Here is a 26949-nt window from a genome sequence, read left to right as displayed (position 1 = left end):
GTACTTTAAAGGGCATAAATGAAAAAGTACCTAATGAAAAGGGATCTGGAAGAAAAAATTTTTCAGTTAGTCTTCTACAGTAAGATGGAGACATATAAGTTATATGATTCTTAAAAGTTCTGAACTTCAGAAGTCCTCCCTGGAGGCAAAACAAATAGCTACTTTTAGTTCACAGGTTTTAGCTTTGCTTTCTTTGATGAATAGCAAACAATCCTACAGGATCTTTGTTGATTGCAGGCGAAGTTACTCAAGTGCAATTTTTAAATGCTTTTAGTAATAAGAATATGAAAATTTTCCACACATGAACTGTTTAAAACATCTGCAGTAAGTGCCTGCAATTATTTCATCCAGTACAATGCAGTTTTAACCGCTTTTTAAAATTTAGAAAAATATATGCAATTAAAGTGCAATTACGTAAAAATGAAAGTGTCAGTACAATTAAACTACATAAAGTGTATAAATCTGTCCACAACTCCTTTTAATTTGTTTGTCTGCGTCCGTACTCTGAAGCCTTTCATCTACATGATTTTTTCTTTATTATATATTAGGTAGCTTAGCTGGCACAAAACATTCCTGTACAACAGAATCATTCAGTATCTTTCCCAAAACAGTTAAATTAACATATTTTAAAATCAAATTATATGTAACATCAGAAAATTTATTTAACTAGATCAGTCCTAATACCTAATGTTCTATTAAACCAAAAACAAACTCTCTCAGCATTCCTTTCAGTAGAAAGAAAAGACACTCAAAATTCTGCCTCCATATGACTGGAAAGAGTTGAATTGTTTATATAAAGAAGAGAACAAATAGGACTGAACATAGAGGCAGGCAGATTAGTGAGGTGCGGAGGAAAATTAAATCAGAGTCCCTTCACCTACATAAGACATTTGGGGAAACTGATATACACTAACATTATGATTGCTAAAAGGAAGTACATTCTTCATGTGAGTAGTTTTGGGAACTCATTGCCTTGAGGTATCACTGAGGCTAAGAGTTTAGCAAGGCTGAAAACAAGATTTAGCATTTACACAGATAGTAAGAATATACAAATGTGTAATAGTAAGGATTAAGTGTTTGACTCTGCACCAATTGAATCAAATGGATTTCCTATGAATTCAACAGTATGAGATTCAGACTTAAAACGAGAGAATTTTGGAAAGAAAAAAAAAAAACCTTCTGGCATCAGTGTTTAAGTAAGACTTTAAAAACCAGTGATTAAGAAAATACTTTTCTGATAAGGAGGATACTACTCCTTTTGTTGGTTTGGAGAAGAATTGATCTTGATCTCTCTTTCTTTAGATGCTCTAAAAAAAAAAAAAAATACCTCATCAATAAAATTTAATAGTAACTGTAATGAAGCCAGATCCATTAATACGCAGATAGAGTTAGAAACAGAAAACAGGGTCTACTGACAAAAATTTAAATTTAAATTAAATTAAATTAAAATATTAAATATGTAACTTTTTAATATATATATATATAAGAGAATACTGTAAATCAACTCAAACCAATGGAGAATAATTAATTTCTGCAAGAAACTCTTCTGTCTCTTGCAAGCAACATACTCTGTACCATATGTGTTTCTGCAGTTGCTAAAGTAATTATGCTCATTTTTTATTGAATAGCAAAATTAATAGTGCATGTTCAGATGGAACCTTCACAGATGACCAGAGCATATTTAAAAGCTACCCTCAGCAGTTTTATCTGCCCTTTCACTGGAAAGTCAACTAATATTGGTATGCTAATAATTAGATATGCATATATGGGTTTTAACTTCAGAAAACTTTTAAATATTTCTAGTTTTATTTCCGCTGTGAAATACTGCATTAGTGATACTTCCAAGATTTTTCAAATCTAACCTATAAAAACAGAACCTTAAAATCATCTTCTGAAATAGAAGTAAATTGGATCTTCCTTTCATGTTGCTATGTTTTCTTGGTGGTCTGGAAATGTGATGCTACAAGGCATGAATGTATGTATATATGTATGATGTGTTCAAGAACAAACAATTTCAGAGCAGAAATTAGCACTTCCAGATTTATCAGAAAATGAATTTGAAAGTATCTCTCAGACAGTTGTTAACTTCTAGGCAGTCAGATTTACAAGAAGAATAAGTTTTGAGGGAAAAATAATTTAGTCCTTAAATTTGCTCAATACTGCAAAAATGTGGAATTTACCTAGAAATGTTGATGGCTGAATTACCAAACACTGGGGTGAAGAAAAAGTTTACTTGTATTAGATAACACATTTAGAAAGCGTTGTTTTACATACAAAGATAAAATTTTACTTATTCTTTGCCTTTTTTTTATTTTTTGGTTTTGGTTTGTTTTCCTTTTTTTCTAGAAAGACTGTAGACTATTATTATTTGAATTAATCACAATTATGTCTAAAAGCGTAAACTGTTCTTCGGTTGCTCCACAGAGATGTAGGGATAATTTGCCATTCAAGCTAGGAGACTAATTGCTATTACTACTTTGAACTTTGTTACTGGAAATAAAGAGTACAGATGATTGTTTTTCCCAGATATACCCATGTGGAAAAGTTGTTTTTAAAAGATTAATCAGTTTTATTATAGTTACTGATGGTTATGACCAGCAGTTCTTGAAATTTCTTGACTACTCCTAGGTTCACATGAAAAGTCTGGGAGAAAATAACATCATTTTTCCATTAAATGTGGGTAGACATAGTCAGGCAGATGTTTTTGGGAATGCATTTCATATATTAAAGATGATACTGGGAATTCCCTCATTTCACACCAGAAGTTGAAGTAAGTCACTCATGTTCTGTGGAGCAATTCAGATATCATTGAAATATGTGTAATACTACACAAACAGATGACTGTGATATGTGTAGAAAAGAATCATTAAACACATCTTACCAAGAGTTAAAGAAACTGCATCTTTCACATTTCCAGGTTTTTTGGTGAGAAAAAGGACAAATGGAGAGGTGGTCTGTAAAAACATAATAAATAGCAACTGCAGTTTCCCCAGTGTTTTTTTATTTTGTCTGGAATTACTTACATGAGATGATCATCAATGTTATTTGTTGAGGAAGCATCTTCCAGGTAAAAGACTCTTTTTTTTCCCTTGAACCTTGGGTGGTAAGATCTTATTGTATATTGACCAAATTTCTATTCCAGGTTCTTACAAAGATTTCAGACAACTGACAAAACCAGCAGACAAAAATTATTTTCTGTTCTTAAATAGGTACAAAACCTGATATGAAAAAAAGATGAAATTTGCTTTTATTTTCAGTACTTTACCAAAACCTGCTTGTTAACGTGGTACTTGGGGCAATACAAGTACTATACAATGTACTATTCTTATAAAAATTGTGCACAATTACATCATAAATAACATACGAACCCAGTGAGAGCCAACAAAGAATGTATGGTCTATTGTCAGGTTCATTGTAGGACCATGAACTAGCAATGAATATCTAGAAAATGCTGCAGTAAAAAATAAATAAATAAATAAATAAAATTGCGATGAAGCTTGCACCAATGAGAAGGAATTTTTGCAAAACTGATAATATAAAGCAAAAAGCTTTAGTAAGATAATTTAATTTCCATATTGCAATATCTGCAGGTAACAGGGGCAACAAGGTCAGACAGATTTCATGAATATTGTCTCTCATGCAGTCTCAACTGTTTTTCACTTTTAAAAGCAGTTTCACATGGTCTATAAAATTGTTTGTATAATTGTTCTTTCCACGCAAATGCTATGTTATGTAAATGCTCCCTTATTCCAAGGAATCACGTTTATATCACAGTGAAGAACAGTATATGAGTGTATACTGACAAACCATCTGCTTTACAGTCAGCATTTAAGTGTTTCTCAAAAGAATTATGAGACATAGGATTACCCCTTAACATTACTGTGCATTTTGAATGGATTAAGCTTCCAGTCTTTCCTCATCTCTGTCTTCCCTTTTTTTTTTCACTTTTTTTTTTTCTTATCTTTTCCTTTTCTTCCTGTGGCCTTTCTTATCTGGTTTCCAGCCTTTCTATCAACCACTCCAGCAAAAAGCAGCAGGTCAGAAATTCAGATGCTTCCTGACTTCTCAGTAGGTCTGAGATTTGTGTAATTGAAAGAAGGTGAGACTTTAGAGCTGCCCTAGATTACACAGGAGGGCACTTATATGTCTCGGGTATAAAAAGGCTGGAGAAGCAGACATCTGACTTAAAGATTTAATTCCCTCTCACTTTTGTTTTCACTTGTTTGGTTTTTTTGTTTGTTTGTTTGTTTTTTGGCTTAGCTGAATAAAAATTGAATGCAGCTGATGTTTTGGCTCACTGAATATAAATTGAAAGTACCCAGTGAGATTTGTATTCACAACATGAAAATGTTGAAGATCTCACAAAGCTGTGGACATCAGGTTCTTTAGATCCATTATCATATCCAATAGAGTGCTTTATAGACCAGAAGTCAATATTGATTTTCTTCCAAATTCCATTGCGTCAAAAGTTCATAAGTAATTATTTACAGACAAAATGATTAAATGAAGATTAACACCCCTGGAATTCAAATCTTTTTACTTGTTCTTTCTACATATAATTGATTTGTGTTACTTTTTTATTATTTTGGGGGGAATCTAGCCATTCCAACAAAAAAATGTCTTTCATCCGCTTCATCAGAAGGGAGAGCCTTTTCAGGGTTATGTTTTTTATAGCAGAATGCCAAAGGAAAGAAACCTAAAAAGTAAGGCTGAACCTTTGAAGGACTGTCGTATTCTCGTAAATCCTGCCCCGAGTTCAAGTGCAAAGTAGAATCACAGAAACAGCAGAGCTTTACATTCTGCATGAAGGCTAAGGATTTTGACCTGAGGCTCTTCTCTGAGATCTGATCTGTGTGCATACTCCTTCCTAGAAAAATAATTTCACTGTGTGCTCTTGTCCATTTTGGTCTGCCTAATATGTCAAATGTAGCATTAAGGTAGCAATCCCCTCCGTGAAAGTGGAAATCATAGGATCTCAATTTCATGACTGCCATTTCTCTTGATATAATGCTCAATGTATGGAAATGAGAAATATACATATATATATATTTATAGATACATTGTGGATATCTATATTTATGTGCAACTATACACTCATTAATATTTTAATTGTAATTATTTATATATTTTAATTAATAAGTGTCCTGGTGGATGAAAAGATGAACATGAGCCAGCATTATGATCTTGCCGCCCTGAAGGTCGACTGTATCCTTGTCTGCATCAGAAGAGGGGTGGCCAGCAGGGAAACAAAGGTGATTGTCCTCTTCTACTCTGCCTTTGTGATACCCCCATGTGGATTACTTCATTGCTGCCTTTGAGTATTTGAAGAGAACTTACAAAGAGGAGAGAGACTGACTTCTTACGTGGTCTGATAATGTTGGGGGAGCTTATCAATGTTTATAAATGTATAAAGGGTGGGTGTCAAATAGATGGAGTCAGGCTTTTTCCAGTGGTTCCCAGCAACAAGACAAGGGGCAATAGGCACAAGCTAGAACATAGGAAGTTCCATACAAATGTGTGGAAAAGCTTCATTACATTGTGGGTGTCAGAGCACTGAAACGTTGCCCACAGAGGCTGTGAAGTCTCCTTCTCCAAAGTTATTCATCTGGACACTTTCCTGTGCAACCTGATGTAGGGAACTGCTTAAGGTGGGGGCTGGAATGGATGAGTTCCAACAGGTCCCTTGAGCCCCTACAATTCTGTGATTCTGCAATTCTGTGACTTTCAACCTTTCATCCATTCAACACATTGGATCCTGAAGGTTTTGTTTATAATTATTTTTTTTTCATTAGAAGACTTGTAAGTATTTTGAATGTTAACAAGTATAGATGGTCTTATGCATGGCAAAACTTAATACTTTAGCCCTTATCATAAAATTAGGAAATATTTGCTGTTCTGATTTCTGTTTTCCTTATGAATCACCTTATATTCTCTACTTGCAATAACTCAGTAAGTAAGACATTTGATTCTGCTGTTAACAATAGGGCTTAAAGGGTGCATCTCTGCTTTTTTAACTGGTACAAGATACAGGGCTTGATACAACATTCATTATATAGTTTTTCTGATTTCAGTAGATTTTGGAGCCTGCCTTAAGTGAGCTTTACATTTCTGATTCACTCAGGAAATTAGCCCCCAAACCTCATGACAAGACATGACCTCATCCTTATAAAGAAGATTGGACGATTTGTTCCAGTAATGGGTATAATGGCAAAAAGCCAAGGAGGATGGGGATGTGTGTAAAAATCTTGTCTGTTATTTCTGTCAACCCAGGAATAATGTAAGCTTTGTACAACATACAAGGCATCACTAAGAACCTTTGCGTAAGTTGTTAAAGATGAACTCTGCCCCCTGCAATACTCAGACAATTCTTACTGAGATCAGTAAGTCTGGTCCATGTGTGTCTGAATTTAAAATTTCTTCTAGACAATATTGTTTTGTAATGATTTCTTTCCAGTGAATGCTCTCTCAAATTATTTCCCTTTCAGCTGATTGAATGAGATGATTTTTCCTTAGTTCTTCCTTATTGTTACTTCAGTTTCTCAAGTGAAGTTTCAGATAGTGAGCTCTTTCAGACCCTTCCACTTTGGGTCAAGTGCTGTCTTTTACTATTCATTTCGTGCTCAGAGGTGTATTCTTAGACCCACAGTGTTAAGTATTCTTAATGTTAAAAAAAAGGCAAATCGTTATAACATGAGGGTTTTGTCAATAAAATACATCTGTGGGTAAGAACCGGGTACCTTCTGATTCATTTAGAAGCCTTCACTCTACTTTGTTATACTCAGCCTAAAGTCACAGACTTCCCATTTACAGATACTGATCACCAACATAAAAATCCATGGGAACATTTAAGATTTTTTTCCATATTTAAATGTAATGCCTTTCCAGACAATGTGTCTTAGTCAAACACAAGTTATTTGGCTCAGCTTTTTCTGGCAGAGAGAATTTAAATCTTCACTGTAGTACACCAGTTGCTGCTTCATCAGATCTTTTTTACAGGCTTGTAAGTCTGAGCTGTCACTCAGATCTGCCAAGTAGATTGTATCCAATAATTTATCTAATTAATGTTGACAGATTTTTTTTTGAATAAATTATCCTTGCATATATACATATACAGGTAAACACATACAAATATATATAATATTTAACAACAATTTACTGTTCATAGATGGTACCCACACATACAAGCCTCTACTGCCATAGAGAGTTGCAAGCCCATTCTAATGATGTTTTGTCCTTGGATACTGTTTAGAAAAGGGATCTAATAGCGATTCAACATGCTCTCCTTGTTATCAATTGCATTTTTTAAAGTACTTTTTATTTTGGGAAATAGCATGTTCAGGATGTATGACAACAGCTGAATTACATCACAATATAAATCTCGGTACAGGTTTAACAGTTAAAGCAAACCTATAATAAATTCCATAACAGCTATATTGAACTGTAGATATAAGTTGATTCTTCTCTCTGAAAACAATATACCTGCATGAAACATGAACAATTGCATTCATTTAATGTTTTCACAAAATCTTCATTTTATTTGTAGTCTCAGGTTTTGTAATGGTCTTCACACTTAGGAAGGATACCTAAAGGCCAGCAGCACAAATTCACTTTTATTTTTGCAGTCAATTCACACCAAGAACAATGCATTACAAAATTACATGCATGTTGCTTTTACTGGATGATTTACTAAAATGCCATTGAGAATTTCCTATGATAAGCCTTTTATTTTCCTTTAAATTAAATCTTACTGATATTAAGCAGGAATTTTCAGGCTTAGAATGTGCCAGAGAGAGAAAAAAACCAAAAACATTATTTCTTCAGGGAGTGGGGAAATGCTCTTCTTATCAATCAGAATAAGAAGTCCCTTCTTATCAGTACCACTGATATCAAGTTTGCTTTGTCTTTTCTCATTTCTCTAGTCAATGTGAGCTCAGGTTAGGCCAGGATGAAACTTCCAAACTGCTCAGCCAATTAGGGTTATTCTGATGGTGTGAACACATGGCAACTACTTGTATAAATACCATGAGAGTCAGCATGCCAAAAAGTAATTGGTGGCTGTATTCCAGAAAGAATTAAATTCACTGAATAGCTGTTAATAAGATTTTTACTCTCTCATTCTTAGTGCTAGCAATTCTAACAACAGAACTGTCCCTCATGAATTAATGAAATAAGTTAGATAAAGCTATATAAATGGAACATACAAAGATTTCTATTAAATGATACCAAGTTTAAGGACTTTCCCTAATGCCCTCATCCATTATGCCAGAGCACTTCAGATACTCAAGCAATGTGCTGAATAATATGAGAAACATGCATGTGTATGTGTTTATGCAGGTGTGTACATGCATACGTGAAAGAAGACTGCTGCATTTCCCCCTGGTGACACAGGTAGAGAAGCAATCATGTACAAAAAAGCCATAGAGAATTATCAGAATTACCAAGGATCCCAGTTTTCAACAGTGGAGTGGACAAAGAAGTGAGTTATATTATAGGGACTAATGTGTGATTTGCATGAAAAGTGCAGGTTTTATCCAAATTTTGGATGTAACTGAAGATGAGATCCTCAGTTTCCTTCAGTTCTGAGTTCTTATTCTCACACTGAAGATTGCTTGTTGGCATTTGTATTTAGCCCCACATCCTTATCCCAACATCACAATCACTGAATCAGAGTCCGGAAATATCTTTGCTTCAAGCAAACAAAAAGGGAAGGAAACTGCATATTTAAATAACTGCATATCTAGAAGTATTATGCCTTCCTCACTTCGTTAGAGCCATGGAGCACCTAGAGGCAGAGTAAACTTTTAAATACGGTAGGACGAATAATACTACAGCTTTGGTTCAGGTTGCTCTGAAAAATCTTTTACACAAACTATTGCTCCTCAGCAGGCACCTTTTCTGTAAAGCATGAGTCTGTTCCCAGTGAAGCTGTGTCAAAGGATATTTGGGAAGAACTGTCAGCAAGTACTTAGAAGTAATCCTCACATCTTTCCTCCAGTAATTCATTTTGCAGTACTCTTTCCTGTCAAACTCGAGATGAAAAAATTGCCCCCTCTGAGTTGATGAGATTGATTTCTTTTACAGGCAGTGTTGTAACTAGTCCACGTAAAATGAAATGTATGTCATAAAAAATAAACCACACAGTAGCACTGAATGAAAAAGTGAAGTGTTTCCTTATACTGATGGTAAGATATATATGTATTTTTCTGAGTAGGGTCTGAAATATCACATGAATGTTTTCTGATCTGTTTAACACATTCTTGCTTATTTGGTTGTCAATTTAAATACTATGCAGTATTTAAATTCTAAGCTATTTTTTGCTACTGTTTAAAACAGTCATTTCACTATCCCAGGAAAGTTAGAGATGATTTTTGATATTCAGTCAGTAGGGATGTCAAGTTAATTTTATGTGGAGAACTCAGGAAAGTAAAAAAAAAAAAAAGATATTTTTGGGCTGCTAGCGGAAATGGAAAAGAATAATTAAAAGATGCTTATGAGTTTACATGAACATTCCTCTATTTATGAAGCACTATTTTACTATAACTTATATAGAATCTAGGGTGCAGGAAAAAGAAAAAAGAAGACACCAGTTAATGTTTTGTATCTAGCACAGTTGTCAATTTGACTTTCAAATGAAGATTTTTTCTTATGTCTTCTTGGAAAGAAATATGAAGAAGAGTGCTTCAGATTTACTTGAATCCCATGAGCACTTACCTTCAGGCTACAGAACCAGTCTTCAGCTTCTCTCTTCAACCTGTCCTACAACAGTTATTCCACTCTGAACATTATTTTGTGATTAAGAATAAGATGTGAATGAAAAAAAAATTAACTGTACATGGCCTTTTGTGTGTACTAGAAAAATATTTGAATAATAATAATCACAGCATGAATCATTCTGTGATTCTGTGAACTTGAACATGAATCTCACAAGTGGCAACTGTGATGACAGCTGATTCTCATGCTTGTCACCCTTAGGTTTTGACTAAATATTCTGCCTGAATATTTTTAAAGACAAAGTAAAGTTGAAAGTTTGATCTAAATTGCATGTTTCTGTGAAAAGCAGCTGTTATAGTATTATACCATTTAGTAGAACAAATGATTTTCAACTTGTTCTGACAAGGTCTTCCTCCAGTGTTAGTGGTCTTTAAAGAAATTTAGTGAAATGCTGGAATTGTACTGCATATTCTAATAACAAATAAAGGTGGGTTCCTCATGAATCAATAGTTAGCAATTTACAAGACCTACATACATGTAAAACCTACATGGGTTTGGATTTCCTATGTTTTAGGCATTTGGAGTCCAATTCATTCTTAATTAGAAGATAAAACCACAATATCTGGTTCCTGTTTGGCACACTTATACATATCTGTCCCTTTTACTAGGGTTTTATTTTTTTTATTTCAGTCTCATCATCTACTAATAAGACATATCAAACATATTTTTCTTACAAATTATATTAAAGAAAAATTTAAGCCTCGAAGAAATGCAGTGACCTTTTCTATAGTCTAACTAGCAGCAACTGGTCTGTGAGACTATGAGTTGGCCTCTGTTTTTTGCTTCCACCACTGGTTTCCTTGGAGACCTTCTACAAATTCTTCCCTGCACTTTGTCATCAGTGACATTAATTTGAAGCACCTCATCTTTCATTTCCTTGGTTTTTAGCACTAGTGTGTGAAAAACAAATGTTTCAGAAATACTGAAACAAATTTTTACCATATATGCCACATTTTGCTAATTTTGGCTAAATCTTGCTGGATAATCCAACTTCGCAGACAGTTTTGGCTTTCTTAAAGTCCTCTATTTTGGCTGACATATTTAAATGAAGAAATGATTATCTAAAACACATCAGTCATCTCTATTGTACCATCACTTCTTTGCTTTTCTGCAAGAACCTAAACTTCAGTAACAGAACTGAAGAGTGTTTTTTCTCTGGATGTTATCTAACACAGATTGGGAAATACTGCAACTCTTGTGGAAAAACTCCTTGTGTGAAATTTACAGTAAAATTTCTGAAAGGCATTGTTATAGATAATGAAAAATATTGAATTATATTGCCCTGGAATTGAAACAAAAACAAACAAACAAAGAAGAACAGTATGAGGAGAATGCAAACTGTTTATGGAGGCTTGCCATACTTCTCAGCAAACATGCAAACTGTTTATGGAGGCTTGCCATACTTCTCAACTTGTCTAGCAAGCAGTTGTTAAAGATGTGGATTATACTGTTTTCTGCCCTGAAAAATGTGTATGGCAGCACAAAGAGTGAATGTTCTCAGCTCTACATTGGAAGTGACAAAGAAAGTTGGAGGCCATTCCATTCAATTGTCTATAGCCTGTTGGTGCAAGTTTGTGGTGTCCTGGAACAGTGTCTCCTCTGCTTCTTTCACTGCTCTGATCTTTCTTCAGAAGGTCTCCCATTACCTCTCCATTGATGGATCCTCCCAGTTCCTTACAGATTTCTTTTTGCACTTTCTGAGTGGGTCAGTCTTTGAATGCCTGTGCAAGATTCCTGCCAAAACACTGATCAAGAAATGTAACATGATTGTTTGAGGGGACAAAATAATAATGAAAGTTTTCTACATTTCTATTTTTCCCACTTATGTCTCCTGCCATATTTGGTTTCTCATAAAGATTCTTTTACTGATATGTAGAAAAACCAAAGGTGTGGTTTTGTTTTTTTTCTTCTGTTTTGGGAATGCTGTGAAATTACAGGATGGCAATATTAATTCCCAGCCACAGGGAGGGAGGCCAATAACAGGATTCTAAAGCTATGAGTATTTTGTCAGGAAAAAGTTTAAGGAACTTATTACAGATGATACAGTTAAAGCAGCAGTTTTTTACTCCTGAGAGTGTAAGAAGAGTTTTTCTGTCCTGCTTGTTACCTAACTGAGCACAGAAATTATTTCCATGGTTCTAAACGTTTATTCACTTCGGAAAGTATCTTGGGCAAAAGAATTTCATGCTTTTTTTTTTTTTTTTTTTTTTTTTAACAGTCCCACAACTATCTTCTAGATTGCCCAGGAAGCTGGTCTATAGACCAACAAGCTCCCTGACATGGGACTTCAGGATGTCTCTGATGCTTAACAATGCAAGCCAAAAGATAACAACTCCCTTTCCCTCTCCTGGTCTCTGTGACAATGATTTTACTTTTAACTTCCTCAGCATGTTAAGACTAGTTCATCTGGAGTCAGAATACTGTGTTTGAACGTAATATATGAGGGTATTTCCTTTTAGAATCTGCACAAGCTTGATTCCTCAAAGCACAGATTTTCAATTAGGCAAATGTGAATTTGCCCTTGTGCTTTAATTTCTAGTGGACAGGCATAGTTTTTCTGAAAGTGATACAGCTGACCTATTACTCTTTATAATACCAACTTTAAGCCATTGACTCCAAAGCTATCTAGATCTGCATACAAGAAATACATATAAATAATGAATGTAATGATATAAATAGAAATAACATAAATATAAGAGATTTGAAAACGAAAATAATTCTTTCAAGATTTTGTACCCTTATTTCATGCCTTTTATTAATAGTAGACTACTGGTCTCAGACTAAAGAAAAAGGATATAATATGAAAATGCTTGCCCCACCACATATATCAGAATATTTTTCTCCATCTTCTCTTTGATCACTTTGTTGGTGTTACTTTCCCTCCTTCCCATCTCCTTCCTAAGTATATATATGTACATTTATATACATACCATTGTTTTTCTATGTATGGATCAGAAGTCAAGATGAATCAGTTTCTATGGCATGTAAGCCCATTACATCACATAAATCACTCAAGTAGTTGCTAATTTTCATTTCTCTGCTCTTACACTGCATAAGATTTGGCTTATTTCTTTATCATTGCCATTTATTTATCATTTGCTTCTCAACCTCCTCAACATAATCCCAATTTACGTTATTTTTGCAGTGACTGCTGTTTCCAGTTGCAGCATAATTAGTCTTACCATCCAGTAAAACTTTCTTGGGCTTGGCAGAAATAGAAGAGCTAGTTGCTTTTTATTTCTTAGACACTGGTACTTGAGTTTATTTATAAGATACTGCACAAGTAAAGAAGGTATTTTTCCCATAATGATAAATGCGAACGAAATAGGAGAACTTACTTAGAATTAAATGTATGGTCAACATGACCTTTAGGCAGTCATTGTGAAGGTAAGCCTTGAATAGTCACTGAGCAGCAATTATTTTGTGGTCTTAAGATCAGCAGAAAACTACAAAGGCACTAATGTTGCAACAGCATTTGATTTGTCCTTGTTGGATGTCATCTGAGGGCAGAGAGTGTAACAAAGTTAGTTTTATTTCATGACTGAATGACTTGGATTCACCTGGTTAGATTGCATTATGTGGTGCCACATTCAAAGCAACAGCAACAAAAGACAAGTTATTTCAAAAATGTTGAGGCATACAGTAAGGCTTCAACAGACAGGCACAATTTCTGTAATATATGTCCATATCTGCTGTTCATGGCTGTGCTCAGAGCAGCATCTCAATTTGAGGGTCTTACTTCCTTTGAAGTCATTCTCAAATCTTCCACTGGAGCTGAATTGGGCCCTACAGGTTAGAGGTCTTTGTAAAAGTTGAAAAGCTTTTTTCCTTAGTGGTCCTGAGCCGTTCACTAAACACACCAGCAAGAAAAAAAAAAAAAAAAGAAAAGAAAAAAAAAGTGAAACTGCAGCAATCCTCAAAACCTTGTTTATTGACTGTCAAACTGAGAGCTGTTATTGACCCAGGGGGATTAAGGCTTATTCAGGGTGCCAAGTAATTATAGAAGTGACATTAGATCATCATTTACACTCAGTATAGTCAGGAATGACAATGTCAGCTAAAACAAGGACAAATGAGAAAGACCCCACAGTTTATAATATTCCTAGAAGTGCCGCACAGAGTTTAAGCAAATGAGGATCCTCCAGTCTAGTAGATGCTCATTTCCATTGGAAATAACCACCTGCTGTTCTCAGCGGCTGCTAACTCTAATATGAGAATCCCTGAGCCAAAGCAATAAACTAGCAGCAAATGTTGCTTTCTGTTTTCTGTCACTTCAGTTAGGTAACGGATAAGGCAAACTGCAGAAGAGACTTCTTAAGCAGAAAGCTTTGGTACTCAGCAGATGTACTCCTTTATCAGGGAATTATGTAGTAGGGTTTTGGAGAACCTATAACACCCACTTGAATTGGTGCAAGTTACTCATTTCTGGTTAGGTATCAGTTCCTTTTGTATAGTTTTCACACAGCGCTTTCGAGATTAAATTTCATCATGTACAAACTCATGTGCTACATGGATGAAAACTCAGACTGAAAATACTTACTGGGTTCTGTAAGTATCAATGTGATGTCATTGCATTATAGAGATCTGCAAAGCTGAATATCCATCCCAGAAAACTCAGTAGATAATCCCTTTCTAAAAATGTTCATGCTGGGACAAACAATGGGACTTTTGACATAACATACTAGCTTTCCAAACAGGAAGACTGAAGGAATTCTTGGAGGTCATTAGAAGACAATCATCAGTGTAGTCTTCCATAATATAAGATTTCTCTAGCCAAGGATACTTTACAGAAGTATCATTAAAACCTACTAAGTCTAAAGGATCCTAATATCTGAAAAATTCATGAGTGTAAGAAAGAGGAGAATAGGAACATGTAAATTAACCCTCTCACTGCTGCTCTGACAGGGACATCCCTAGAAGGAAGAAAATTAAAATATTTTGCTAACGATATTATTAAAATGTAGCAAGAAGGAGAATTGCTTTCACATGGAGTTAGTTTTTCAGCTTTTTTTTCCCTCAATATCCAAGTAAAAATGTCACAAGTAGTTCAGGTTAGGAAAAGACTACACCTAAGTGAATAAACAACTTAAATTTCACCTCTCTGATTTTTATTATTATTTTTTTAATTTGTTTATGCTAACCTTTCTGAAGTAAAAGCCTTTTTATACAGAATCATTAAGACTGGAAAAGATCACTAAGATCATCCAGTCCAACCTATCACCACCATGTCCACTGTCCCACTCCATTCCCTGGATTGTTTCACTCATCAAGAAGACAGGACTACAGTGTATTTCACTAACACTGGTCAGATGCACCATAACAATTTATTAAATGTGATGGAGGCATAGATACGGCCTTATCAGGCCTGCACTGCTAGGGGCAGTTCTCGTTATCAACCAGAGGACGGCTACCAGAACTGCAGCCCATCCCATTCTCCAGTCTTGCACGACATCTCCCTTTCTTCAGCAGACAGTGTTTGTGCCATACTCCACAACCACTAATCCGTGTCTGACAGTGCCACCTCCGCCCTTTTCTTGAAAACCTCCAGAGGCCATGACTCCATCATTACCCTGGGCAGCTTCTGCCAATAGCTGCCCTGGGAAACAGAAAACTTTTTTTCTTTATAGCAAGCTCTCTTTCTCTGTTGTGTAGGCTGTGGAAGATGAGTGCCAACAGCAAAGGAGTAGAAAAAAAAAACATAGAAATTGAAGGAAGACATAAGAGGAAGGAGTAATTGAGTACTTTTTAAAATGTACATTTATTATGTACATATCAATTAGTCATCTGTTCAGGCACAGAAGTCTCTGAACACCTACCCAAAATTTTCAGTCTGCAAGTTCCTTATTTATATTCTCATTTATGTCTATTATATAATCACACAATTGTCTTTATACATTCATACTCACATAATTGCTAAATTCTTTCATATTACGTATTTTACAATGTATAGTACCAAGCTGTCATTCTCAACATTTGAGTAAAAATGCTGAATAATAGCCTACTAGAACCTCACCTGAAATAGAAAGCATGGATAAAAATTTACCAGCCAAGAGTTATTGCATTCACTGGAAATAGAACTTCACCTTTTTTTCTCTTACTGCTATTTATATCAAAAAATAAAGAACAATTGTACTGAATTTATTATATAAAAGTGAATTTTTGTCTGCCTACTCTTTGCAGATGGATTTGCTTTTTCTTATAAGCATCCACCTTAATCTTCAGGTTTTGAAAGCTTGATACTTAAAACAATCAAAGTACTAATTCTTGTTAAATTACTTATTTTCATGGAGCTAGAATTGCTAGTAATTCTAATGTTGATCATATGTTGTTAGTCCACACGCAGAATCCTGTGTTCAATTTCCATTCCCTTGGTTCAGAAGACACTGGGGAAAAAATGGAGAGGGTCCAGCAGAGTGCCAGCTAGGTGCTTATTGCACTGGAAACTTGGCATAGGAAGAAAAGTTGGAGGATTTCAATTTGTGAAGGGAATATTCAGGAGTGAGCTAATTACAGTTTTCCAATACCTAAAAGAGAAGACAAAGATTCTGTCTTCATGAAGATGAATGGCAACAAGAGAATAGAAAATGGGCAGAAGTTGCTTCAAAGGAAATGAAGTTTGTATATAAGAAAAGAAATCTTTCACTTTGAGAAGAACTGACCGTTTGCATAGGCTGCACAAAGGAATCTCACTATTACAAGTATTCAAGACTAGGTTTGGTAAGATTCTGAATATCCCAGAGATCCCAGATATCACTTCCAAAATAGATTTTCCCATGATTTTTCCACTCTTTTCTCTTTATAAATGGACATTCAAGTGATTGATTAGAACATGCTGTTCTTAAGACAATTAAGCTCACAAGCCAAACTTACAAATAGTATTTTAACTTGCTTGGGCAAGGCATGCACTCAGTAGTATAACAGTCATAATTGTAGTTACCTGCAAAGTATTTGTCCATCAGCTAAGGGAAGGGAAAGAACAATGGAAGCAATAATGAAAACAGGCATGTGAAATAAGTAAATATCTGTGTTACAGTGATATAAGAAAAGAAACAGTGGAAAAATGTGATTTCCTGGTATTTTCTTAAAGCCAATGTTTCCCTTTACCTGTTTAAATCCCAAAACAAAATTAAAAAATAAAAATAAATTGAAATTATATTTTTTTTTACATTTCAGTGGACAGGAAGGAGGAAGGAAATGCCAGAGCAAAGAAGGAGCAAGAATTATAGTGTTTGTGTGGAGGCAAAATCTTAGTTCTGTTTTCAAACTGGTCATCAAACATCTATATGACTTCTTAAATGAAAACACATTATAGGGTAGCAACAGCTACTAATGTCCAGACTAACACCTGAGAATGCTAGATTCTTGTCTGGTAAGTATTTTTGCATCAAAAGAGGTGATTCTCCTGCAATATTTGGCATTGATGCATCCTCACCTTGAGTATTGTGTGCAGCTCTGGGTTCCACAATGTTGGCTGTTAAAAAGGATGTTAACATCCTTGAACGCATCCAGAGGAAGGCAAAATTGCTGGTAACAGGGTTGGAATGCATGTCCTGTCATGATATGCTGAGGACACTTGGGCTTACAGAGAAGAGGAGACTAAGTGGTGACTTCACTACTCCTTGGAGCCCCTGAGGAGGGGAAGCTGATGGAAGTGCAGGACTCTGCTTCTGGTACTAATGGCAGAATGGAAACAGCACAAAAATGTACTAGCAGAGGTTCAGACCAGATATTAGGAAAAATTTCTTTGCCATGATGGCAGTCAAACACTGAAGTAAGCTTCCAAGAGTAGATGATGTCCTGTGCTTGTCAGTTTTCAAGATAAATTTGGACAACAGCCTCATTAAAATGCCTTAACTTCTGGTCAGCCCTGAAACTGTCAGGCAGTTGGACTAGATGCTGTTTGAAGGTCCCCTCACACTATTCTGTTCTATTTTATTCTATTAGTCATAGTGTATTTAGCTGATATTAAGTATTTCAGCCCAAACAACTGTATTTTTTTTATTACTGATTTACTTCATTTTAATGTGTAAAATGTTTTAATGTGTAAAATACTGTATGAATACAACATATGAATTTTACCCAAGTACAGTGTTTTGTTTAACAGAGGCACATCAGGTCTCTTCTCATAATTTAACCCAGTATTGTTTCTATGGCTCCAAGTATTGCTCATCACAGTGAAGGAAAAGGTCCTTATAAAGAGGCAGTTTGAGGAACCTGATGGTTGTTCACTGTTAAAGCATAGGTTCAACCCATCTTCAGTGGTGCACCTGTACTTTAGGACTAATCATTGCTAAAATATTTACTATGACACATTAACAAATATAGATCTGTACAGACTTTGAAGTGACTGTCTCTGACAGTCAAAGAATCAAACCACTTATACTCTGTGATACTTATTAAAACTCTCATATAATCCCTAGGTAAAGAAATACTGCTTTTCTGTTATAGCATAACTGTGGAAAACAGATTTAGAAGAAAGCCATTTACATTATGGCATACTTCTGACATCCGTTAGTTGGTCTTCCTCACGCAATACTAAAGTGAGAGTGATCTCTGTGCAAAGCTACTGGAAAAAATAAGTTTAATGGATGTAAGACTTTGCATCCCCACTTGCAATACTAACTTAAGCACAAGAAACCAGTTGATAACTGTACCTCTTCTGGGAATTATTTAACAACAAACATCTAAAGTCTCTTTATTATTATTATTATTATTATTTTTAATTTCTTGAGCAGTGCACTCTAGGAAAAAAGTCAATCTGTTCCAGCACATGTAAGGAAAACTGAAATTCTTCTCTAATAATCCTGTTGGTTTTTTTGTTGTTGCTGCTGTTGTTTGTTTGCTTTCTTTAAGAAGAAAAGTAATAAAATCATAAGCCAACAGTTGTTTCTGCTTGGAACAAGAGGAATAAGGAGCAAACTGGTCTCTAAAATATTAATGCATGCCTATTTTCTGACAAGTACAGCTAACATGAACAAATCACCATTTCACCTAGGAACAAAGATTATTTTTGCAAATAGACTTCACATCTGGAAATTAATATTTTAGTGTAAGAATGATTTTATATGTGTAGTACTATAGCATCAAACAGGTGAATCTGTGAGGATTTTTCTCTAAATCCAGATTTTCTATTAATCTTAAATTCAATGAACTTTAAGAGCTGAGTAGCTATATGGAACTGAATGAGGTATTTATTTCTGTTTCTTAGCTAAATTCCATGGTCTGTTTAATAAATCTGAAAGAAATTTCAGACATGTAAGTTTTGAGGCATTTGTGCTAGATGTCCTACATTTGTAAAGGTATCTACTTACCAGTTGAAAAGTAAGCACCAATCTGCAAAAAAGCTGAATACTGTCGGCTTACATTCTGCTACAATGTCTGATCATAGCTTCTTTTGCCATTAGCCTGTAGGATAGCCTTGTTATAAACTTCAGTGGCATGAGCAATAAAACATCCACTCCATGCCATACTTCTATTTATGAGGAGCAAGTTTCAGGAAAATAGTTGTATAAGAAATAACAGTTCAATCATTACTCATGTACTTGCAGTTATAGATGGGTCTATGTCAACATTCTTTTAGGTCACATGTACTTCACCTGACAGGTTTTACCAAGATTAAAACATGCATAAAATTAGATGCGTGTTTCTCAATAGCTTAGCATGGAGGTCAAACCTGCCAATGCACTCTGACGGTTAGATCAATTATTCATTGTCAAAGATAAGGTGCTTTGTAGAAATCCTGCTTTCTGATGTTTGCACATCTGCTTTGTAGTAGACAAATTTTTCTGCCCCCTTGGAGTACAGTCGAAGTCTTCAAATGATCTTGCATGTTTTGTTTAAAGCTGAAGAGTTCCTTATTTTCTTTGTCTTCTGAAGGTTGAAGATCTTACTTGTGCATTAAAAAACATGGCTTATAGTTTCTGTTATGTATTACACCATGACAGAGATTGTACTCACTAATTTAATTAAAACTCACTCATATATGCTGTCATAACCACACAGAGTTATCCAAAGCTCTCAAAGCTCCAAGGACTTAACAGTTTTTATAGTCAAATATAATGCATTGCCAAGTTAATTGCACATTAAATGTATTTATTTATTTTTACTCTTCACAGACTACCCTTAACTACAAAAGAATAGAAAAGAAATAAGTTGTTTTGTTACATTGTGTTTATTTTTATAGTCTGTCTTACCTTGTCTTCTGCAGTGTAAAAACAGAGAAACAATAAATGGAGGAAATCACTTTAATATGCAGTGTGAGTTATTGCTCTGCAAGTAACATTTATTTCATATAGCTTAAGAATAACTCGGATTTTATACTCACCTGTAAGTTCAAAAAGATGAATAGCGATATATCAGAGACACTAAATGGGTCACTGCTACTCTGAAATATTTGCATTTTCCCCAGTAAACCCATGGAGTGTCTGAATAGGCTTCTGACATTTTCTTTGAAGTGTTTTTTCTTTGTTTGTTTCAGCAGCCTTGACCTTAAAAGTGTTGGTAATGGTAAGCCTGTTAGATTGCTGAAAATGCCTCCAAAGATACACATACAAACGTGAAATGCTGGAAACTCAGGGATTCTTTTGTGAGGACACTGAATAATCAAATAAATATGTATATGTACCACTCATTTGCAATTGCATATATCCATTGTTCAGACACTGACTGGAAACAGCAATATGACCTCAGAGATATCCAAAAGCTGTACTTATTTTTCTCTTGTCTATCTGTATAACCAAGAAAATCACATGTTCAGCAATCCTAAAAGTTTTCTCGTGTATTATAGAACATTAGATCTTAAAGCCTGGAATTTTTTTTGTCTATTTCTTGTTTGTTTTCTTTTTCTTTTTTTTTTTTTGTTTGTTTTTTAAACCTTATTGCTTTCAAGAGTATTTTTAGTGACTTTTCTTAAGAAAGGGCTAAAAAAATAAATAAAAAGCTAAGATTTTTCATAATAAATACAGATAAAAAAATGATGGCAATTTCATTCTTATATATAAGAAAAGATGAACTCAACATGCTTTGATTTTGCAAGTGTGAATCTTCTCATCTCTTATCCAAAAATCATTTCCTTCTTTCAAGCTATATTACTTTTTTTTTTTAAGATCTCTCATAGCCACCAAAAAAAGAGAAGAAAAAAGTACTCTGACATATTCATATTTCCTCTTAATTATCTGCTTTCAATGTCTGCAGATAACAAATCCTGTTTTTCTTGGGATTTTATAAACAGCCTTTTAGAAATGGCATTTTATTGCTAATGAGTCAACAAAGGGAAAAATGTCTGAGGCTCTTGAAATACCATGTTGAAACAAACTAATAGCACTGAAGAAAACACCTTATCAGATAATTATTATATGCACATTAGGGAACAGCTGAAATGACAGTTTTTCAACTTTTTTTTTTTTTTTTTTAATTTCTGGAGACATAATGGAAAAATCAGATCCCTTGGCTTTGATTCTGTATGCAAGGCAGGAGGAGAAACCATTTCTTTTTTTGGCATTGAACAGATCATCAAGGGTGGGAAAATCACTTTTCATTTATAGTTCTTTCCTATACAAACAAAACCACAGTATGCAATAGGGAGTTTCTACAGAACAGTGTAACCTTTGGGAGCAGGGTGCAAGAGTGCTAGACATAGATTTTTTTCTTCTTCTTCTTTCTTCCTCTTTCTTGTCCTCATTTATCCACAAAAACCCACGATGTTCAAAAGTACTGCTGTTTCATTTGTTGGTTAATTTATTAAAAAAACATTCCCTTGCTGACTAAACCCCCAGGGCTTACATCTTACAATTTTCCTTTTCACCAGAAGCTCTGGAACCTCCCTGATGTTTTTTCCTTCAAAATACATGATCACTTAACTATACAAATTGCAATTTGAGGTAGCCCTGGGCACTGTCCCTATTTCAGCATCAGTGTCAAAGGAGAGTTAGTATTCCCTCCATGGAGGAAGACAAGGGGCATCTCTCTCCTCGCCTCACTGCTCAGGAGTCAGCTCTGCTTTCCACTCAGTGGTAGGGAATGAGGCCTCCAGACAGCTCTAGACTGTTTTTTGGGGACTTCAGGTTCTGTGAGATACAAAAATTACTCTTGAGTAAAGACGTTAGGTGGGAACAGAAAGAGCCTCAACATCTTCCCTCCCCTGCTGTGCAAGCAACCTTGAATCTCACTGCTTCCCTCTGCACAGTGGGGATCTGATCAGTAAATGTCTTCTTCTGTATGGGTCAATTTTATCAAACTTTTTTTGTGCCCTTCTTAAGGCATGATCACATCACTATGGTACATTATAATATGATACATCAACTTATTGGACTTCCTAAGACAAAAAAAAATATTCTTGATATGATCTCTTAAAAAAAAAGATAAAGTAAAATCTAAAAACACATAGGGATTGTCATAATATTAAGAACAAAAATAACAACATCTTTATTGCAAAGAACTTCCAGAAAAATAAATACCATATGCAGGATGTTCTATAAAAAGAGATTTGCTTTTGGGCTTGAAAGCAGCAACTCAGCAGTAAATAAAAGTCTTTTAAAAGGACAAATTTGATAAGAAAAAGAAAAAAAAAAGAAAAAGAAAAAGGAAAAGGAAAAGGAAAAGGAAAAAGGAAAAAGGAAAAAGGAAAAAGGAAAAAGGAAAAGGAAAAAAGAAAAAAGAAAAAAGAAAAAAGAAAAAAGAAAAAAGAAAAAAGAAAAAAGAAAAAAAGAAAAAAGAAAAAAGAAAAGTGGGGGTATAAACTGCAGCTTCTACAGAGGCAGTCGTGACATTTGCTTGTCCTACTAGAAAGGTTTCACCTTAAAAAATATATAGGAAATCCAGTACAGCTCAGAGAGACGAAAAGAGCAGGTGAAATTTACAGGGATTTGGGTATGGGATCTTAGGAAGCCTGGTCATCCCAACAAGGCATTCAGGTCACCAAACAATGCTCTGAGGACTAAAATTGCTCTTGTATGACCCTTAAAAAGTTGCTTTCAATTTCAAATTGTACAGAGGTATGTAGGTTTTCAGAGAAGTTTGCAGTTCATATTAAACAGTTAACTCCACAAAGAACTGGGCCTTTAACAAGCATAAAGTAGACCAAATAAGAGAGCAGCATACCTGATTCAGAGATCTGACTTGATGCCAGATCTTGTGACAAATTTCCTTGTTGTTTTGCTAAGCCCCTCTACAAAAGCTCAAGTGATACAGATAATATTGAGGAGCTGCTGAGATAAAGTGAGGGAAATAAACCCCATAGGAAATAGTGTCCCACTTGAATCTACCACCCACTTGAATCCACCGCATCTTGTCTTAATAAAATACAACTGGGAAGCTTGTCTGGGTTACTAAGGGCAATTCTCTGCAATCACAGAGAACCTTTCCATGTTATTCCTTTCATAGCCCAGGCAAAGTCTGTCTTAAAATGGAGTATATTTTCTTTCTTGACTTGTTTTTTTGTTTTATTTTGTGTGGGTTTTTTGTTTGTTTTTTGTTTGTTTGTTTGTTTGTTCTTTTGAGGGGGAGGGGACATTTGGTTTCAGGGTGTGGGGCTTTTTGTGTATGTGTGTGTTTTGATTTATATTGTTTTTTTGTTTTGTTTTGTCATTGCTCTGTGTTTCCAGATACCTGCTACTTTCAAAAAAAAAAAAAAAAAAAAAAAAAAAAAGAAACCCTCTAATTTCCATCATAAGTCTCTTCAGTTCATACCTTTTGCATTTCTGATTATATTGTCATTCTCTCTAAATAGCCTTCTCTCATCTTGTGAATGCCAACTAAGAAAAAGAAACACAAAAGAAATAGCTGGTAGGAAAATTTTAAAACTTTCCTTGGCTTTATACCATTTGACTTTACTTCATTTTCTTATTAATAGGGAAGAAATGGCATCCACTGACATTTATCAATGCCTGCTGAACATTTGTGGAGACCAAGCAGTGGATGTGGTCACAGTAAGTGGTGCATTTCAGCAGTGGCAAGAGTGATGTGAAAGTATCATGGAAAACAAGCAAGATGGCCATATAGATTTTAACAAATGTGGCATGCAGGCTCTTGTTCATCACTGGTGACAATGCATCACTAGTGGTGGTGACTATGTTGAAAAATAGTGTTTTGTAGCTGAGAATTTATTAAATAGTGTTGTTGTGTTCTTCATATCTGTTTCATTTTCCATGGGAATAAATAGGAGGCACTACTTTAGCGTGACCTATGCATATAAAGTATATGCATGCATATACACTATTTGTCAGTATAAAGATTTATGAAGGTTTGTATCCTCCTTGTTTCCTCATTTAGCACATTTTCTACAGTGTTATAATTGCTTTTCTGGCTTTTCTGTGATTTTTTTTTTTCTGGGTTTTTTCTTCCTGATTTTTTTTTCTTCCAAAAAACTTTATCTGAAACAAACAGTTAAAAGAGTAGCTAATGATCTCTGCTATTACTATGTCAGCTAGTATTTCTGGCAAAAGGAGGTGTGCACTTGAGAGAGCAGAGTCCACCTCTCAGGAGGCTTTTATATGGCTGAACATACAGAGTGCAAAAAGAAAGCCCTGTCCTCCCATACACCTTTTCACTCGCCTGTAGGGAAAAATCAGAAGTTTAAAATCACCAAATTAGCAGCGTGCTTGGTCTTTTCTTAGCTTGGCTTTTAAAGGGACAGGAAACAAAGAAAATCAAATTCATTCAATTAGAATAGTTGATTATTACTCTCACTGATGTAGAAGTGAAGAATAATCCACACAAAAGAAATGCATTGAATTTGGAGATTCTAACAAGCAAAAACAATCAAACAAACAAAAAACAAACAAACAAACAAAACCACATAACCAGGGGAGAGGAGATCTGAGTTTTCAACAGCTACAGAAATCCCAGACTGTTAACAATGGGTGAAAACGAATTTACTTGAATACAAATTAGCTTAATGCGTTGCCATAGATAGGTACAAACTAGAATAAGTTACTGTGAAATAATTACTACTCTCATTTTTTCTTGCATAGTAGGGGATATAAAGTCACTTGTGTCAGCTGAGATGATCTCTGTGGGACAGACGTTGCCAAGCACCATCATTCTCCTGAAAACTGAAGAAAGAATATTCTTTTTTGTTTTGTTTTTAGAGCAATTCCTAGGTCTCTTTAAGGAGACCTTTAATCTCCACTACATCCCCATTGTATGCTGACCCCCATTTTTCTGTCCTTGCTCTTTTCATATAGCTGTAGAAGTTTTTACTTGTTAAAACATCCTCAGCAAGATCTAGCACCTCCCTGGTGGAATTTTCTTTGCTGATACCTCTTTTTACAGTCCATGTAAACTCTTCATTTATTCCTATTGTCTTTCTTTCTCTAGTTAAGTCTAATATTCTTTTCTCTGTGTTAATCTTCTATACTTGGAGCAAAATTACCAGGTTTTGAGAAAACTTTATCAATCATTTCCATTTTTTTCCCCAATGTTTATCTAAATAAAAGACGCTTCGTTTTCTACTTCTTAATTTGTTTCTCTTTAAATATTAGTTAATCAACACATAATCCAGGTTCAATTTTCCAAAGCATCTCCATTACTTTTTGGAAATCATGTTTATATCACTGCCCCCTGTTGCTGTGCGATACTTTAAAGAAAGGAGAGATGGTCAGAACCACACAGTTACTGATGTCTTAGGGTGCTTTTATAAACAAATGGACAGAAACCTCTGATCAATACACCTAAGTACAAGGTGGGATTTTGCTATTTATTGAAGTGTCATAAAAATTAATAACCCTAACAATAATCAAATGTGTTTCTCTATTTGTCTATAAAGAACAATGATCAAGTATTCGATCTTTATAATGTTATCAAATTGTTCCATCTCTTTGCAAAATAGAGTAATTTCACCATAATCGGTCAAATGGGGCAATTGGAAAATAAATGAAAATTTCATGTGTAAAGGATAAAAACAAAATATTTTATTTATCAGAGAAGTCTGTATTTGGAAAATACCAGTAAGAATGCAGTTCTTGCATCGCAGTATACCAACACAACAAATTATTTTTCTGAATGAAGGGCAAGTTCAAATATCATAAACGAGTATCTGGTACAATCTTCATCTTTAGACTCTCTTTGAAGTATGCATCCATTTACCTTTTAAAGAAATCACATTTCTTAATTTTCTTGAAGAGCACTGATTCAAAAACTAAACAAGACCAAACACCCAGGTAAATGGCAGCAACATGACCTGTCAAACAGAAGTGTTATAGACATACAAGCAAATGCAATATTAAAGCCATTAAACTTGAATTCTGGCATATTGAATATCTTTCTTTTCCTAAAAATATTTACTCTGCTGCTGACCAAGATTTTTATTTATTTATGTATTTGTTTATTTCAGAAGAATAAAATGGCTTTCATCTTTTCAATTTACTCAGTTTGAAAATGTATATATTTTTTCATTTGGGCTATATATTTACATTGGGATACCCAAAAGTATCAATATATATATATCTATTTGTTGCTTTTTTGCCTACTTTTCTTTCTAAATTATCACTTACACAGGTCACAGAAACCAAACAATAACTTCTTACTTCATTTGTACCAACATAGTTCTTTCTGCTGAAGTACTGCCTTTTCTTGTGTATAATTTGGCTGTTTAACGATTTAACGATTATTGCGTAGCTTCCTCAGGAATTCGGTCCTTATGATGATTACCTATGGCAGAAAAAAAAGAAAAAATGAAAAGAAAAGGAAAGGAAAAAAAAAAAAAAAAAGAAAATCAGAAATAATTGTCTCTCTCTCTCTACATATATATTTAACTCTGCCATCCTTACAATCGTCCACTTGTTACAAAAGCGTTTAAATCTTTAGAGTTAAATGATTAGCCACTAAGGTAAAGGACAACAATAAATATTTCTGTAAATACATCAACGGCAAGAGGAGGGCAAGGGAGAATCTCCATCCCTTGTTGGACACCGGGGGGAACTTGATGACCAAGGATCAAGATAAGGCTGAGGTGCTTAATGCCTTCTTTGCCTCTGTCTTTAATAGTAAGACTTGTTACTCCCTGAGAACACAGCCCCCTGCGTTGGTGGATAGGGATGGGGACAGAATAGGCCCTGCATAATCCACAATGAGATGGTTTTGGATCTACTCTGAAGGCTGGATGCTCACAAGTCCATGGGGCCAGATGGATTGCACCCTAGAGTGCTGAGGGAATTGGCGGATATGGTGGTCAAGCCACTT

At 34.8% G+C, this 26949-nt stretch overlaps 2 long non-coding RNA genes across 3 annotated transcripts in view; one reads left to right on the top strand and one right to left on the bottom strand.

Annotated features, from left to right (window-relative positions):
• Positions 1–11102, top strand: part of LOC121109749 — an 88573-nt gene extending 77471 nt beyond the window's left edge. For both annotated transcript variants that reach the window (XR_005857417.1, XR_005857416.1), the window contains 2 exons: positions 2918–3067; positions 5141–11102. This is a non-coding gene — a long non-coding RNA (uncharacterized LOC121109749). The remainder of the gene's footprint in view (positions 1–2917; positions 3068–5140) is intronic.
• Positions 712–19205, bottom strand: LOC121109750. Its single transcript, XR_005857418.1, has 3 exons — positions 19083–19205; positions 2882–2954; positions 712–1307 (listed from the first exon to the last, which is right to left on the bottom strand). It is a non-coding gene; the product is annotated as an uncharacterized LOC121109750 (long non-coding RNA).
• Between the last annotated feature and the right edge of the window lie 7744 nt (positions 19206–26949).

Source organism: Gallus gallus, chromosome 2 (genome assembly GCF_016699485.2).
Source record: "Gallus gallus isolate bGalGal1 chromosome 2, bGalGal1.mat.broiler.GRCg7b, whole genome shotgun sequence".
Classification (NCBI taxonomy): domain Eukaryota; kingdom Metazoa; phylum Chordata; class Aves; order Galliformes; family Phasianidae; genus Gallus; species Gallus gallus.
The sequence above is the reverse complement of the archived record's forward strand: the minus strand, read 5'-3'. Positions and strand labels throughout refer to the sequence as shown.